General features: G+C 35.3%; 1 long non-coding RNA gene across 1 annotated transcript in view; it reads left to right on the forward strand.

Annotated features, from left to right (window-relative positions):
* Nucleotides 1-18937, forward strand: part of LOC110255677 — a 793233-nt gene that overhangs the window by 217598 nt on the left and 556698 nt on the right. Inside the window, exons 2-4 of the long non-coding RNA XR_002336321.1 lie at nucleotides 2701-2788; nucleotides 3700-4222; nucleotides 18277-18364. This is a non-coding gene — a long non-coding RNA (uncharacterized LOC110255677). The remainder of the gene's footprint in view (nucleotides 1-2700; nucleotides 2789-3699; nucleotides 4223-18276; nucleotides 18365-18937) is intronic.

An 18937-nucleotide genomic window follows, 5' to 3' on the forward strand; every position in this document is an offset into this window, starting at 1 on the left:
CTGACCCATCAATTGTTGCTGATTATGAAGTCTAAATTATAATGTTTTCCAAGGAGTTGGAAATAACTTAGTCCATTAGTTTTCATGGTGTCACTACTTCACATCAGTTTGTTTTGAATTGGGAAATGTAAAAGTCTGTTTCCTCCTCTTTCTATTTTTTTTCCTATTTTTCCTAAATTTTCTATTTCTGTTAATTTCTAAGAAACCAAAGCAGCACTGCCTATGTGTACGTGACTCACAAAGTTTACGTGAAATATCGCTTTTGAAAGCTTCATTCAGTGTTTTCTTAATGATTGTGGTCCCTAATATGCAAACATAGTTGTCTGATAGATTTAAAATTTGAGGAGAGATTGCAGCAAGAGATAAATGTGAAAAATAAGTAGCTTTATTAAACTTAGGAGTTCCCACTGTGGCGCAACAGGAACCATGACATCTCTGATGCACATTTGATCCCTGGCCAGGCATAGTGGGTTAAAGTATCCAGCATTGCCTCAGCTGTGGTGTTGGTCACTGCAGCTCCAATCTGATTCCTGGCCCAGGAACTCCGTATGCTTCGGGGCAGCCAAAAAACAAAAGAAATATTAACTAAGTCTTATGATGGAGTAGCTTTGCTCTTGAGCCAAGCTTACTCTGACTAGTCCTCTCTACTCTAGAGATCAGAGAGTCCCTCATTGTAAGATAGCAAAAAGTTGCTTTCTGTAACATTATGTTAGACATTGTCTGCATGTGTTTCAATTTTCATGCACTGTAAACATGGAATATATATGAAATATATATGTATATACATATATGTAAAAATGCAGATATAAATATGTATACAATATGTATAATATTTTTCAGTATATATATGTATACTGAAGACTAGTACATATTTGCTTTTAGAAATGTGTTTATTTTCAAATATTTCATGTTTTAGGAAATAAAGTACAATCTTGTCTGGTGATTTCCATAGGGGAAGATAGCTTTTATTTATTTATTTTTATTTTTTTATTTTATTTATTTATTTATTTTTTTTTTTTTTTTTTTTTTTTTTGCTATTTCTTGGGCCGCTCCCACGGCATATGGAGGTTCCCAGGCTAGGGGTCTAATCGGAGCTGTAGCTGTCAGACTACACCAGAGCCACAGCAACGCAGGATCCGAGCCGTGTCTGCAACCTACACCACAGCTCACGGCAACACCGGATCGTTAACCCACTGAGCACGGGCAGGGACCAAACCCGCAACCTCACGGTTCCTAGTCGGATTCGTTAATTCGTTAACCACTGCCCCACGACGGGAACTCCAGCTTTTATTTTTGAAAAAGATGTTTTTCAAGTTTTGCTTTCTTCAAAGGTAGGATATGAAGAGAAGAGAGGATTGTATTTCCAAACTCTCATTTAGAAATGAGTTTGAGAATTGTTGATTTTGTAAAATAAAGGGATATGGAGAATTGGCATGTGGGCAATTCAAGGAAGATTGTGTGAAATAGTCACCTGCCATGGTTTAGAGAATTTTTGAACCTTAGATTTTGAGAAATAATTTTTATCAGCCTAACCTTGAGATCCTTATTAACTTTTCTCCTCACTGCCCTGCACAAAGGGCATTGTCATACCTATACACTGCTGCTTTTAGGAAAAAAAATAGTATGTCTTTGGAGGGTAGTGGGATGTTTTAAGGGTTACTAGCATCTTCAAACACTCATTGCATGATCTACCTTGTAAAAATTGAGCCAAGGGATATATATAGTGAAAGGGAAATAAAATGTAACATAAAGGTTATGGTGTTTTTTATATTAAAATATTTTCATTCAAATCAATTGGAATTTAGAATATTTTGATGTATGAAAACATGATATAATGAAGAAATGAAGGTTCTAAAATTTCACATATGCTACTTAAAAACTACATACATATTTCCTTTTCAAGATGAATACAGGGAAATAATATACAACAGAATTGTGAAGATGATATGACTTTAATAATCTTTAATTTTTCTATATAATAATATGTGTGCAATCTACAGTAAGTGCTTATTATAATTATCTGTGAAAAGCTTATGATACTCATCTCAGGTAACTGAGGAAGCTATCAGTTATTGATGAGTTCTTCCCTGTTATGACATGCAGGACATACTGCTTTAAATTACTTCTGATCAGGAGAATTTTTCTCAAAGGCACATATTCATGCATGTCCAAATATGGATGTAAGTTAAGGGTGTGATATAAAGTAGGTAGGTGAAAGTACTTCCTTTGAGAAAAATAAATTATTGTTAAAAGGCAGTTGGTTCCTATACACTTGATCTGGGATAGGTGAATTCTGAGGAGTAACTGACGAGGCGAAGAAAACTCTATAGTCCAGACAGTATTCCAAACCCAACAGCCATCTGAAGTAAAGGAATATTGAAAACTGTACACCCACGATATCTTAGAGGTTTACTAGAGGACTGTGTTCAGCCAAATAACTGAACACCATAAACAGACCACCAAAGGATCAGTGTAACTCTTCTTCAAAAGCCAGTTGCAATGAAACATTTTGAATGGAGAAGCATCTGAAAGCTGGGGATATTAGGGAAGCTGCCTGCTGGGTGAAGGTGAGTTTTGGGGTATCCTTTCTTGGAAAGAGGTTGGGATGATTGTGATAAGCTTTCTATGAGGAAGAAGGGAGTAAAGCAGACTCAAATTACTTTGTGGAGAAAGACTGAGGTTATCCTTTTCCTTCCACAGGAGATCGATGATGCCTGAGGAAAGAGAACCTACAAATAACCAAATAACTGCTCTGTAGGAGCTTCAATTCCACCACAAATTTTCATAGGTAATCATGCCTTGAGTTTGCTGTCTATCTGGGTGATGACTACTGCTTTTAGGCTGATTTATTTTCTTTCTCACCTGGGGACCTGGAAGTTGAAGGGTATAATAAGGTATCATCTAACCCTGAAGAAGAGGAAAATACAGCTCAGAAAGCTGTTGCCTGAAGTGAGACTAGAATTTCCCTTTAACTTTTAAAATACTAGACTGAAGCAAATGTGGATATCAATAGAAATTTTCATTAGTGGGAACATTATGATGAAAACTGAAGTTATACATATGGGAAATAAATTATAGATAGGTAGATACATAGAAAAAGTAGACATTATTTTAGATCATGGTTTTAGCTTATGAGGCTATTTTCTCAAAGGGAACAAAAATGTCTTATTTGAGGAGTGATTTTACTGGGGTGGGGGTGGTAGAATAAGAAGAATTAGAAATGAAAGACACACTGATTTATGGAGTTTATGAAGCTATGGGGGCCATAGGTGTTTACTGGAAGTGGAAAAGACAGGTTAACTGTCAAAGGCAAAAATAACTGCCAGATGGGAGCTGAAAGTTGGCAGGAGAATGCAGAATGCAGCACATATAAGAGTTCCACAGGCAATGGCTCCTTTCATGAGGAAACCTGACTACTTCCAACCGGTCTGGAGCAGTGTCTAGCCAACAAGGCTCTGTGCTCTGGTGTTTCCTAGTAGTGATGTCTCAGAATAAAGAGGCTTGGAGTAAAAGAAAGAAACATTTATCTTTCCTACCAATACCAGGCTTTCACCCAAACTGATGTCTGCTTGTGCAAGTCTCTAGCGCAGTGCCTAATAGTTTGTAAATATTCAGGATCCATGAATGTGTGTGTGTGTGTGTGAGTGTAAGTATAACATTTCATCTATTCTCCTTTTTTTTTTTTTTTTTTCCTTTCAGCTAACTTGACTGCTAGATGACTCCCATGCCATACCTGCTGGAGGTAGCCTGATCAAAAAAATTTGTAGTTGCAGGATGATTCTTCTTTTCATCTCCGTAACACCTATACCTTTCCTCTGTCTATCCACTAAAAGGAGCGTTGCTTACACATGTATTCCATGCAGATCCAAAATGCCTTACCAAATGGTAAAGCATATACAGATGAATTAGATGCAGGATTTAATACGCAAAAAGAGTGGATCTTGGTGTTCTGAGGGGCCATCCTTGCTCCCTGCCTACTAGTGTGCACTGCACATCTTGGCCCCCAGTCTGAGACCCATATAGAAAAGGACGACATCGAGCAAAGGGCATAGGTGGAAACTCCCTCTCCCTACAACACATCATCAGATGCTCTGTGCTCCAAAGTTTAAAAAGAGCAAGAAGACTTGCTTCAGATGGCTGGTGCCACTGTTACCGTCCCCATCTCAGATTCCGAGAGGAGTACAGGAAGGAGGACAGCAGGTGGCTTTCCATGTGTGAAAAGGTAAGGGCTTGAAAATTAAGAGGATCCTTTTGAACTGGGCTCAGCAAACCGGATAATTCCAACAGAGATTGCTACTCTGTCTTGAGTGGCCAAGTAAAAGTCTCAGCTTGCTTTTCTCTAGTTTACTGAGATATTGTAGTTTTCATGTGAATTACTAAGGATAACATAGTTTTACCTAAGGAAGCAACATTTCAAAAATATATCAAGGTCATCTTGAAGCGGAATTGTATTGCTTTTTTTTTTCTTTTTGTGTCTTTTTAGGGCTGCACCCATGTGGAGGTTACCAGGCTAGGGGTCCAGTCAGAGCGATAGCTGACAGCCTATGCCACAGCCACAGCAATGTGGGATCCAAGCCACGTCTTTGACCTACATCACAGTTCACGGCAATGCTGAATCCTTAACCCACTGAGCAAGGCCAGGGATTGAACCTGCGTCCTCATGGATACTAGTCAGGTTCGTTACCCACTGAGCCATGATAAGAACTCCCTAGATCATATTGCTTTCTATTTTGTATTAGTACCATGAGTGCAGGAGTGCTGGTAAATGGAAAAAAAATTTTTAAATGAGACATTGGTAAGAGGATACCAAAATGTTTGACAAGGGGCTAATGGCTGTGGTTTACAAATGGGACTCTGCTGGATAGGTAGATTCTTCAGATTAATCTGGGTGTCAGAAAAGATGCTGGGGTAAACACAGGGTAAAACTGTTACTCAGAAATTAAGTGTGGCACCCCCTTCAATCTCAAAACAGTCTTTCAGCAGGATCATTTCTTATCCATTGAATAGCTCTAGGGTTTGGGGCAGAAGCTCTACTTGCTGGTTAGGTTAAGTACTAGATAATTTTATACTGAAAAAAAAAAAGGTAACACATGGTCAAACTTGAGTAAAATCAAACAGGAAGACTTGCTGCTCAGGCTGTGTGATACATAGTGTATAATATGATTTCACTCACCTTTGCAATCATAGTACTAGAAGCAAAAGATTAATTACTTTGAAATTTAAGCTAAGAATATCTCTTAGGTATGTTTAGGTATGTATCAATCGAGGCTTTTCCCCATTTGCTCTCTGGGTCCTGGGTCACCTGGGAGACAGTGATTTCTACTCTCTTTCTCCAGAGACATCAGATGCATAAGGGAATAATAGGGAAGAAGTCTTAATTTAAAAAGAAATTAGAACAGTGATGTTCATGTACACATGCCCAGAATGACTGTCTTTCTAAAGGAAGAGCAAGAATAGTGCAAAGTTGCTAAGTTGAATAACAGTCAGAGAAGAAAAAGGGTTGAGAGGACAGAAAGAAGAGTTTGGGAGGCAGTGGTTCTGTAGGAGAGAAGGCTTCTTTCTTAGGGCAGGGCTGAACTGTGACACAGACTGAAACAGAAGAAGATGGTCACAACCGCTTTTATTTTCTAAAATTTTATTAGATGTGATTGACTTACAACATTGTGTTAGTTTCAGGTATACAGCAAAGTGAATCAGTTAAACATATACATATATCCATTCCTTTTCAGATTCTTTTTCCCCATATAGATTATGACACTATACTGAGTAGACATCCCTGTCCTATACAGTGGGTTCTTGTTACATATATATGTAGTAGTGTGTAGAATCCCAACCTCCTAATTTATTCCTCTGCTCCCCAACATTTCCCCACCATACGTTTGGTTTTGAAATCTTTGAGTCTGTTTCAATTTTGGTCACAACCTCTAGATGGAAGTACCAGTCTGGTGTGCAGAGCAGACCAGGACTGACCTCTCTCATCACATCTTGGTCTAAAAAAAATGAAGAGCACTTCTGTCCAATGGCATTTCTGGGAATGATAAAATGAAAGTAAAAGAAGTGTTTTCTCTCTCCTCAGATGATACTTGCATAGGAAATTAAATGGTAGTGAATGAACAGCACTAAAGCCTAGAAGAGAAAGTTGTAGAGAAGCAAAAAGAAGCTGAGAGCTAAGCCAGCTGCAGAGGAGATGCCCACTCTTACTGGACAATTTGTAAATTCCTCCTAAGTGGGAAACCGAAGCCCATCTAGAAATCTGATTTCAGCCCAGACTGTGGCTCTTGCCACTGATAAGATTGCCTGTCCCAGGTCAGGTACTTTCCTGGAAAAATAGAGGCACTGGTTTCCTTATAGATTTTCATAAGCAGGAAAATCATGAAATTTGTAGCCTATAGGCATGTATAACTGCTCAAGGCAATTATTTCTGAGAATAGTTGGTCTAAATACTTGTTAGAGTCTCAGAATTAAGGCAGGCTTCCTGGAAAGTTCAACTGTGTCATTGAGTGGAGAGTGATCTTTTTTGAATAGCTTATACCATGTCCCACATGAAAATACATGCAATTCCTTAATCTTATATGTTCATCCCAACTCTGACTCTTCAAGTGTTTTAAGAAACAGTGATGATGGAAGCAAGAGGACTAGATAATCTCTTTTCTTTCCATGTGGACTTTCCTCTGAGACAATCTTGGATCTCTCTTGAAAGAAAAATAAAAACACAAACTTCTCCCTTATTTACCTCTTGCAGGAAATCTGCGAGGGCTTCTTTGCCTAGAGATTAGTCACTTGGAAGTTTGTCTGCTTTATGCTTGCTGCTCGCATTTACATACTCAAAGTAATGGCAGCCCAGAGATCAGAGTGAAGTTGCAACCCAAGACAGTGGGGAGGCCAGTCTGGGGTTACAGACCCCTGAGCCCTTAGGAATTCAAAACCTTGAAGGATCCTGCTATGTGGGATCCTACTGCATAGCCCTCAGATAGAAGAGGGCTCTTAGTATAACAAGAAGCAGAAGGGGCTTGACTCTGATATTTCCAAGTTATATTTACAGTTGTCTAGAGGCAGGAAGACATATTGCCTTTCTTGGAAAGGAAACCATAATATCCCCCCATGGGAAAAGGGCAGCCAGGCTAATTTTAGGATGATCAAGCCAAGCATGTGAGCTTATGAGTGGATATCTTTGAGATAAGCAAATGTGTAGCTGGAGTGAGGGAAAACTCTATAACAAAAATCCTCTGTTCTTGGCTTCTGCAGGAACCAATTCTTCTTAAATATTAGAGATGCTGGAGTAACCAGATTGAGGAATAAGCTAATTTGTCAGAGTTCTGCCATGAACAAACTCACTCTAAAATCTCTTTCTTCACTAACATATTTTAACTTTGCAGATTTTGGAAACAGGGCTGAGAATGGGAATCTTATTTTCCAACAAGAGATCATGATACATGAAGAGGCTGTCTGACCTTAGCCCAGCTGAGGTCTCTGTCTTGAAATCATAAAGATTCCAAAGAGTTGAACACAAGCCCAGTGTTCAGGTCAAGAGGACAACAGAAGCTTTGCAATCAGAGATACATGAATAAAAATTCAATTGCTTTCACTTAATTTTTTTCTTTTATTGTTTCTTTTTTGGCTACCAAGCCACATATGAAATTCCTGGGCCAGGTGTCAGATGCTAGCTGTACTTGCAACCTACATATGATATACCTGCCCCACTGTGAGCTTTTGCTTATGGATTATTAGATCTCCTGTGATTGTCTTGCTTCCCTATACCTCATTGTTTTCATTTGTAAAATGGGAATAACGATAGACATAAGCAATTGTTGTAAAATATATCACATCTGTAACTAAAACACTTGGCAGTGTTTTGCGTGTAGTACATTTCCAAAATGGTACTTATTGTTATTAATCTGAATATGCTTTCTGAGCATTGTTTTCTTAAAATAGTAATTATGTCTTTATTTATGTATTTATTTTTATGGCCACACCTGTGGCATATGGAATTTCCTGGGCCAGAGATTGAATCTGAGCCGTAGCTGTGACCTATGCCACAGCTGTGCTAATGCCTTGATCCTTTAACCTCACTGCATTGAGCTGGAGATCAAACCCTTACCTCCACAGTGACTGGAGATGCTGCAGTTGGATACATAACCCACTGTGCCACAGTAGGAACTCCATTATATGCCAAAATTCTTGTATAATAAGAGTTTTGAGGTAGCAACTTGGGATGGTGAGCTATTTAGGAATCATATCAGATGAAACCTAGCTAAAGAATCAGGTGATGGTGGACTGGAAGAAAAAGACACATCAGAAAATAGTCTTATATAAATGCAGAATCTTGTGTTATTAGAAGGTCGATATAGGCAGATTTACAAGGAGTCAAGCTTTAATACCTGTAAAGAATTTCAACAAAATTTGTGATGCATATACGTAGCAGATGATGAGCTCCCTATCAAAAAATGCTGACATACAGGCTGGATGGTCTAATGCCTATCTTTATACTGAGTTAATGTTAGAAATTGGTTTTAAACCCATTACTTTATAAATTACATATAACTGCCATAATGCTAGGACAAACTGACAAATAAGTACATCATCCATGGATAATTATTAACATTTTAATTTAGATATATGTTTCATAAATTACATAATCAGCCTGTACATATTTTATGATCCACTTCTAATTCACTGAATATAACGTAATAGTAAGGGAATTTACTATCATATAAATGACTTTAATTCCTACACATTATATGATGCCATTTAATCACTGATTATTTAGTGCCTTCTCAGGACAACCACCCTCCTAGAATAGTACAATTATGGTCCCTGTTATCAAAAAGCTTACCTTCTGATGTGGAAAACTGTATAAGTTAAAATGTTATTATTAAGGTACTGAAAATTAAAACCAAAATGAGATACCAGTGCACACCCATTCAAGTGGCTATAGTGCAAAGACAATATAACATTTCTCTCACTTACTGACCACAGGGGTTCTGGAGCTCAATTCTGCCTTTGTACATATTAGCTGTGTGATCTTGGGCAAGGTACCTAGCTTGTTACATGCCTCTAAAGACCAAAAAACCCTACATTTTCTGGCAAATGAACAAAATGTTAGCTGTTATTGAGCAATTATATATTGCTAGTCCATTGGGATATTTATGATGGCTTAATGAGTATCTTGTAGTTAAATCTATGAACATATGCCTGATTCTTTCCTCAGGATAAATTCACAAAGGTGAGACTACAATTAATAAAAAAATACATATTTTAAAGTTATTTGATATCACTTGACAAATTGGGAAATGCCCAATCACACATCTAAGCATACAGAGACTGAGAAGAACATTTAACACACCTTACCTCCAAGGTAAGGGCCTAAAGCTCATATTTTTATTCCCAAGACTGTCTACAATAATGTTTTGCACACTATTAAGTAGGTGTTCATTGAATGAGTGACTGACTGCATCTTCCAGAGATAAGGATGACTTAATAATTGGAGAATTTCTTTGGTGACCAGAGGTATAGAGACAGTTTTGCAAAGTCCTGTATATGGTTTCCTCTTTAATGCCTTCACCCCTGACATGGAAGGACAAAGGTCAGACTCTCAAGAGAAAATATTAGAATAGAAACTGCAGGTGAGTGGTTATGTTGAAAGGGCACTGTCTCCTTCCATTCTTGGATTTCCTGTGATTTTTTTTTTTTGTCACAAATAGTCATTTTATGCTATTTAGCAATAGGGAAGTGATAAAAAAGATGAGTATCATTAAGATAATAAAATCACTAGTTGATAATGCATTAGAACCTCAAATACGTTAAATACAAATTTGAAAATGAACGAATACATTTTGATGTAGTTATCAGGTCTGCATAATCATCTTAGCCGGTAGCAGAATTATGAAGGCAGGAAACACATCTTTTGTGTCCCAGATTATGCTTTTAATTACCTCTTCCATCCTTGGTGGCCCCTTGTCAGCTCAGACACATGCTAGCCTTCTACCCCTCCCATTTTCCTTTCTATACTTTGCATCGTAACCGACTACTCTCGGACAGGCAATAGATATGTTGTTCTTTCTGTAGTATACTTCTAAATACCTTCAACAAAAAGTTGATAGTGTGTATATATACTTATGGATTCCATTACCAGAAGTACACATGTGTTATGTATTTTGTTACATATACATTAATGTTAAGATATATATGAGTTGCGTATATATACAACTCACTTGTATGTGCACGTGTCCATGTGGTTGAAAAAGAGATAAATGGAAAAAAAATATTTTTCTTATATTTTACTTGATTTCGCTTTCCTAAGAACTTGTTTTATTTTCAGAAAAAAATTTTTTTCAGTGCTCAGTGAAAACTTCCCTGTTCATTATACATAGTCGAATAAAGGAGAGTAATAATATTTTGACATGATGATGATATGTAAGTTTACCTTTCTTCACACTCTTTAAAGTGTTTCATAAAACTAAAAAGATGGTGAGTAAAACATATTTTTCCATAGAGTGGGAGAGCCAATGTCAGTGTTTGAGATGAACTCACCAGTGAGGAGAGCACTGTGCCCGTCTTCACAAGGACTTCTTCAAATATGTTGTCTGTCTAGAAGGTCAAACAAAACCAGTTTTAAGAAATCTTGATCTGATATATGCTTATAAAGAAGAAGAGCTGACAGTCCTCAGCAGTCATGGCAGTAACTTAATTTACTTAGGCTAGAGAAATAAGTGACAGGTAGAGGAAATTTCTGTCAAAAGATTGGAGCCCTTGAGATGAAAGTGAAACTCTTTTTTTATATAACCAAAGGTCAGATCCTTGGTACTTTTAAGAAGCCCTCCTTAATGGTCCCTATTTCTTGGTGTCAGAATGAAACTGAATAGGTTTTGAATTTTCTTGTAATGGAATCAGAACCTCAAGGAGATGAAGCAAAAAGATTAAGAAATAGGAGACTGAATAGATATGCTTGAAGTATGACTTTTTTACAATGGCAAGTTTAATATCTTTGTTTTCATTTTTATTACCTGTTGTCAACACAAGAAAATTTCTATCATTTTTGAAGATTTAGACCAGTTATAGTAAAATTATGACCACATATTTCTTCATCCTAAACTGTATTATTGACTATTATGTGTTACTATCTACCAGTATGGGTCTTTTAATTTATTTTTATTTTTTATGTATTTATTTTGGTGGGGCTGCACCATGGCCTCAGGACATTCCTGGACCAGGGATCAAACTCTGCCACAGCAGTGACAACACCAGATCTTTAATCCACTGTACCGGGGAACTCCATGAATCTTTTATGTTATTAAAATGCAGTGGTCATGCAAGGAATCTGAAAAACAATTATGCACACACACACATATATACACACACACACATATATATACGCATATATATATAATGAAAGCTGAATACAAGGTACGGTGAACAATAGAGTGGAAAGAGCTATATTATTGGTTTTAGGGAAATTCTCTTTAAGGAAATGGACCTCAACCCCAAGGGCAATGAGCTACACAGCAGGCAAGGGGGCAGGACAAAGAGAAAGCGTTAGAAGCTGGTTTGACACCCATTGGTAGGTCATGGGAAGGATTCACTTTTTTTTTTTTAATCTAATAGGAACTCATGCAGTGTTTTAAACAGTGTATTGACTTTTAACCATGTTTCAAGAACATCTTTAGCCATTTGAAAAAAGGGGGACTAAGAGGGTAACAGTCTCCCTTGATGTCCAGGAATTTTACAAAGGAAAAGAATGTCTGAAGCAAAATGAATAATAATTGCCTCTAATTTTTTTTTTTTGTTAAAGTTTTGATTGCTGAATATGTTCAACTCTGCCTATTAAATTCAAACTTCTATAAAGAATAGTAAAGAAAGGTAAAACTAAAGGTAAAAAAATCATCCCAGGAGAAAAAAATAAGGCCAGTAGGAGAGGAGAGAAAGAGATCTACAGGACAGGTCTGAGCTATTAAGTACTCGGATAAAATCAGTGCTCTTGAGAGTTCTAAAATGTGTTCATGTATTACGGTGACTTGTATTATTTTCTTTATTTGGGATTTCCATATCATATATTACAATCATGGAACGTTTGTTTATCCTCTTCTCCTTAAAGACCATCGCTAAAGCACTGAAAGTTTTGTTATTCGGAAGAGTTGTGATAGCCGATAAAATTGAAATCGCTAAGACTTTAGCTAAATCACTCACATTTAACTATATCAGTACTTTGTCACTATATTCACCTCCTATTATAAAGATAAGAGATGAATGTCCAGAAAGGAATGCCAGGTTTATAACAAACTCTGTGATTTTCTCATCTTTCTACTTTTTGCTCTTATTTTCTTTTTCCCATAAATTGTCTGCTCTACCACCAGGTTCACTGTCAGCAATAGGGGTAGATTTACATAGACCAGCCACAGTTTTTCCAGTAGTACTGTTACGGCTACAAATACATGCTTACAAAATTAAGAAATAGCACTGGGTACATAATTACCATTTTAAGAATATATACACTTAGGTCAGAAAATAATCATTGTTTTTAATATTACACATTAAGTGATAAATGTAACAGTTTTTTATTGGCCCAGTGACATGTGCCAACCTGTGGCTTATATAATTTTTTAAAAATATTTGTGATATAGTTGTCCCATTTATTCTCAAAGAAGTCAGAGAGTTTATTTTACTTCTCAAAGTAACCTAGTTATAAAGTCTAGGTTTTAATCTAGGTTTGTTTGCTTTCACTGTACTGTTCATGCTATGTTTAATGTATACTTTATATTACATGATTCTTTTGTTCCTCTTTATTTTTCATCAATCTTATGTTTTTAACTCTTTTGCTTTTTCACACTCTCCAATTCAGTCTCATCATTGACCCTGTTTTCTGTCTGTGTACTCTGATCATAGGCATGAATGGGTCTCCTCACTCAAAAATTACTGGGCATGATATTCATTGTAAATTGTAACCTGTTGCTTTAATTCCTTGCATGCCTCTAACTGGACTTGGTCATCAAACTGCTTGTGCCATTAAATAAATTTATCCCAGAATATGTTTCATAGAACACTAGTCAATAGAAGTGTTCCTTGAAAACAGGATGCCGAAATCAAATAAGTTGAGAAAATTCTGCTGCTTTTATGCCTTTTCTCATGCTAAGTTATTCCTCATAAATGTTACCATGTGAAATTGTCATAGACATTGTACAGTTAAACAATATTTTACCCATCTTAAAAATATATGACCATAGGCATTATTCATTTTGAAAAGAAAAAAAAAATTTCCTAGACTTCTATCTCTATCTCTGCTCTTCTCACTGGAACTTCCTTGAAATATATTCAGGGTTTACCAAGCTAACATTTCTACATGGATTAGAGGAGTTGAGAAATAAAATGAGTGCCATCTTGCTATATACATGATATGCTTATGTTGCTATATTTGAAAAAATATAAAAGGAGAAGAAGGCAGTTGCATCTCTAAAACACCTGATTCTTGTAAGTCATCACTGACACAGAAAATCTGTTCTGGGAGGATTATTGGAATAATTATTACCTTTTTATAGCTTTCTTTTGGCAATAAGAAAAAATGACTCAAAAATCAGTGACCAACTAGACTAGCAATCCAGTTTTAATTGAGTCAGAAACTATTTACCTCTTTGCATAATTCTACTACCCAAACAATTATTGCTAAAATATATGCAAACTCAAATCCAAGATCCCACAGAGGAAATAATTCATTTTTCACTTAAAAAAATATGTATGGCAGTGCATGACCAACTAGATACAGTTTCTGGTCAATTGGTAGGGCGTGATCGGTCTCTGTGGGGAGCTATGCAGAACATTCATGTAAATTTTATTTAATTTGTGATCAGTCAGCCATAAAAGATAATAATAAATGTCTGGCTATAATATGACCTGATTGTCCTGGGAGTTCCCATCATGGTTCAGCAGAAATGAATCTGACTAGGAACCATGAGGTTGAGGGTTTGATCCCTGGCCTCGCTCAGTGGGTTAAGGATCCAGCGTTGCTGTGAGCTGTGGTGTAGGTTGCAGACATGGCTATGATCTGGCATTGCTGTGGCTCTGGTGTAGGCCAGCAGTTATAGTTCTGATTAGACCTCTAGCCTGGGAACCTCCATATGCCTCGAGTGCAGCCCTAAAAAGACAAAAGACAAAAAATAAAAATAAAAAAGATGACCTGATTGTCCCTGTCAAACATCACTGTAGCACAAAGCTTAACTACAGTGGAATTTACTATATACAAAAATGAATAAAAATACACAGGAGGTCTTTCTCACAGAGTTTGGGGGAGAAATATAAATAATTGAATTTAGGAAGAGAATTAAATTTACCCAGTCTACAGAAAGACTCAAGACAAGATGTGCTTTGACAGTAATCTTATTTAAGGAAGTTATCTTGGGAAATAATTATTAAAGAGGAATATTCTAAGCTAAAGAGAAATATTCTAAGCTAAAGAAAAAAGTTAACTTATTGGATTGTAGTTGGCCTATAACTGCTCTCAGTCAAATGTACTTAATCCAGTAAAAATGTCAACAGTGTCTGGAGAAGGTAAGCACTGAAGGAAAAGTGTGTCCAAGATACTATTATAGACCTCTTGGTGTTTTTATAATAAAATAATCTGTATATTCTTTTCATAATAGTACTGATGTTCTACTGTTAATCATATACCATCCATAGATAAGAACAATGTGGTCAGTGATTGATTTGAGCTATGATAGCCTGATTTCTGGGCCCATCTCTACATATTTTGATTCAATATGTCTTCATAATTTATATATATTTATGTACTCATCTAGTCATAATAATTCATATTGTGACATGTTTATGAATTTCACATATATACATATATGTATAAAATGTTCCTTGTATGATATTTGTAGTCTGATGTGGTATATATTGGGTGATTACTTCAAATTACATAAAATGTATCTAATATAAATATATGTGTTTAAGTCTCTATTATTTGATCACTCTTTATGACTAGACTAAAACATCTTATGTTTTAAATTTTAATTAATTTGACACCACATAAATGGCAATTCTATTCAGTGATCACTCATACATCTCCCACATAGTATTTTTAACCTCTTTTTTCAATATATTTATTTAAAAAATGTTTACTACATGTACATGAACACAGAATACCATATGGTATTGGGTATTAACTTAATTCTCTGCCTGATGAGAGGCATGAAACTATTCATAAATATTTATTTTACAATAAGATAAAGGGCATAGTGCTATGGAAGCAAAATATATGGATGTCTAAATAAAACTAGAAAACTTTTCTATAAAGACAACATTAAGTTGCATTTTTAAATATTATGTACCTATGACATTGATTTTATAAATGGAAGTTTGTATCTCTTGACTACCATCACCAATTTTACCCATTCCCCAACACACTTCCCTCTGACCACCACTAATCTGTCTTCTGTATATATTAGTTTTCTTTGTTTTGTTGTGTATTTTCATTTGTTTTGCCTTTTTAGATCCCACATACAAGTAAGATCATATGGTATTTGTCTTTCTTGCCTGACTTATTTCACTTAGCATATAATGCTCTCACGGTCCATCTGTATTATTGAAAATGATAATGTTTCATTCTCTTATATGTCTGAGTAATGTTCCATTTTGTGTGTGTGTATGTGTGAGTGTGTACATGCATGTATCACATCTTATCCATTATCCATTGTCAGAGACTTAGTTTGTTTCCATAACTTGGCTATTATAAATAATGTTGCAGTGAACATAGAGATACACATATCTTTTTGAATTAGGGCTTTAGTATTTTGGGGGTAAATACTCAGAAGTGGAATAGCTGGATCATATGATAGCTCTATTTTTGATTTTGTGACGAACTCCCATCCTGCTTTCCGTAGAGGCTGCAACAGTTTGACTTCATACCAACAATGCATACAAGTTTCCTTTTCTCCTCATCCTTGTCAATACTTGTTATGTAATGTCTTTTTGATAACAGCCTTTCTAACAATATCATCTCATTGTTTTGATTTCCATTTCCCTGATGATTAGTGATGTGGATTATCTTTTCTTGTGCTATGGGTATCTATTGTATCCTTTGGAAAAATGTCTATTCAATTTTCTGCCCATTTTTAAATCAAATTGTATGATTTTCTGTTTTTCTGTTGTATGAGTTCTTTATGTATTTTGGATATTAATGCTTAGATGGATATAGGTTTTGCAAATATCTTCTCTCACTGACTAGGTTGCCTTTTCATTTTGCAGATGCTTCCCTTCCCTGTGCAGAAATTTTCAGTTTGACGTAGTCTTGCTTGCTCATTTTTTTCTTTTATTGCCCTTGCCTTTGGAGTCAGATCTGGAAAAAAAAAAAATCACTAAGACCAATATCAAGGATCTTACTAGCTATGGTTTCTTCTAAAAGTTTCATTGTTTTGCATCTTTATATTCAAGTATTTATACATTTTGAGTTAATTTTTGTGCATAGTGTAAAGTAGTAGTCATAATTTCATTTTTTGTATGTGATTGTCCAATTTATATACAATATATTGAAGAGATTGTATTTTCCCCATTGTGTATTCTTTCCTCTTTTCTTGTAAGTGAATTGACCATACATGTGTAGGTTTATTTTGGGGCTCTCTATTCTGTTTAGTTGATTTACATGTCTGTTTTCATACCAATGCCATACTGTTTTGATTGCAATAGCTTTGTAATATAATTTGAAATCAGGGAGCATGATAACACCAACTTTGTTCTTCTTTCTCGTGATTGCTTTGGCTGTTTGGAGTCTTTTGTGATTCCATACAAATTTTAGGATTATTTGTCCTATTTCTATGAAAAATACCACTGGGGTTTTGATAGGTATCAAATTGAATCCATAGATTACTTTGGTCTAATAAACATTTTCACAATACTAATTATTTCAACCCATGAGCATGGAATATATTTACATTTATTTATGTCTTTTTCAATTTGTTTCATCAGTATCTTATAGTTTTCAGTCTAAGCCTGTGACCTTTTGATGAAATTTATTCCTAGTTATTTTATTATTTTTGATACATTTTTAATTAGAATTTTTCCATAATTTCTCTTTTTGATAGTCTATTAGTATATAAAAATGTAATATTGTTTTTTTGTATTATGATTTTGTAGCTTGTGACTTTACTGCATTTTTTTTATTAGTACTAACATTTGTTGCCATCATTTCTCTCTACAAAAGAATTTTCTCTGTATAAAATCATGTCATCCACAAATAATGAGTTTTATTTCTTCCCTTCCAACTTGGATAACTTTTATTTCCTTTTCTTGCCTAATTCCTCTGCTTAGGACTTCCAAACTATGTTGAAAAAGTTGCTTATGTTGTAGCTTGAAGAATGGATAGGAGATAGCTTTATGGGGAGGTAAAACTAGTGAAAAAAATCACAGGCTGCACATAGCTTGTGGAAGAAAGGAAGCCTCGAACAGGATGATGTGTTTGAGAACTGCAGTATAGCCCTCTGATTGGAGTGTGGTATGGAGAAGGAGGAGAGAAAGCTATCTGTAACTTGGAAGCACTATAAAAGTTGCAGGTTAAAATCTTCAAATTAAAAAAACTAGAAATTTGTTTAAATTCACTCCAGCCATTTTTTCCCCAAATTTCCATTTTAACTGGAACTGTCAGTCAGAGTTAATTTACAAGATATGTCTATAAGGCTTTATCAGATCTGTCTGCCCATAGTGTTCCCTCTGCAGAGGCTCCTACATTTTCATGATTGAATATACGCAGGACAAAGATGCATAAAATAGGTGCATTGGCTCATTTTACTCTGTAGTCCTCACTTATTTTTACATAGATTTTTCTCCAATGAATATAGAGAAAATCAGGAAATCCTATCTCTAATTCCAGCCATTCAATCACCTGGCTTGGAAATCTTGAGCCCAAACCTTCCTTTTGGCATTATATATATATGAAAAAGTAGTTATTAAAGTGGATTATTTGCACTACAGTCTTATATTAAAATAAAATAACACATCGGAATCTAAGACATACAAAAATAAAGCCCATCATTTCTGGTTAAAGCAACATTTGGTGAGATAAGCTTTGGATATTGTCTGCTGTCTCTAGGAAGGACCTCAGATACCATTGTTTCACCTCTGTTTTTTAATATGCGAGGTCATCTAAACACCAAGGTCATAAAAATAATTTTAGTATATATATCTTTTTCCATCTGAGAGGCTCCTCATAGTAGAAGGATAATACTCAGTTTACCTGGTGGAAGAACTTATCCCTACAATGTTGCAAAGGTTTTTGTTTTGTTTTTGCTTTTTTAGAAGTCTTTTATTGTGAAGCTCTCTCCTGTTATCCCCTGACTCTTCAAGATCTGGTATCCAGGTCCAACACAAATGATGCTTCTTTGGGGTAAGTCCCTTTGGTTTCTTCTACCTGAGACATCATTTCCAACTTTGTTAGAAAAATCGTTATCCAAGCAAATGAAAATTTCTTATTTTTCACATCTTTATCAACAAATTCTGAGTATCATTAGTTGAAATTATGTGTAGAGTATCATTTCACTGTTCTTTTAACTTGCTTTCACATATCACTACGAAAAATAAAAAAACATTATATTTAGCGACTGTATAAACTTCCTCTTTTGTAAGTACTATTCATGTTCTTGGGCTGATTTATTATTACTCATAGAAAATTTCTCTTTGAAATACATATTTTGGTTACATGATGTTTCTCATTCATTTGCAATGTGGCATTATTTTTTCTTTATAATTGTGTCTCATCTTTTAAGAAGGTAAGTTAGCAATATTAATATTGTTAGATTATTTTCTTGTAATGTCTGTTAAATGTTATGTTTGCTTTTCACATTTTTGTGTTGCATAATCTATCATTTACCACCTATTTACTGATATAAATTGTCATATATCAAATTATTGTTATAATATTTGTTTTTTGTTATAGTGATTTGTTTATTAGCCTAAGTGC

This window comes from Sus scrofa, chromosome 10 (assembly GCF_000003025.6).
Source record: "Sus scrofa isolate TJ Tabasco breed Duroc chromosome 10, Sscrofa11.1, whole genome shotgun sequence".
Taxonomy (NCBI): Eukaryota; Metazoa; Chordata; class Mammalia; order Artiodactyla; family Suidae; genus Sus; species Sus scrofa.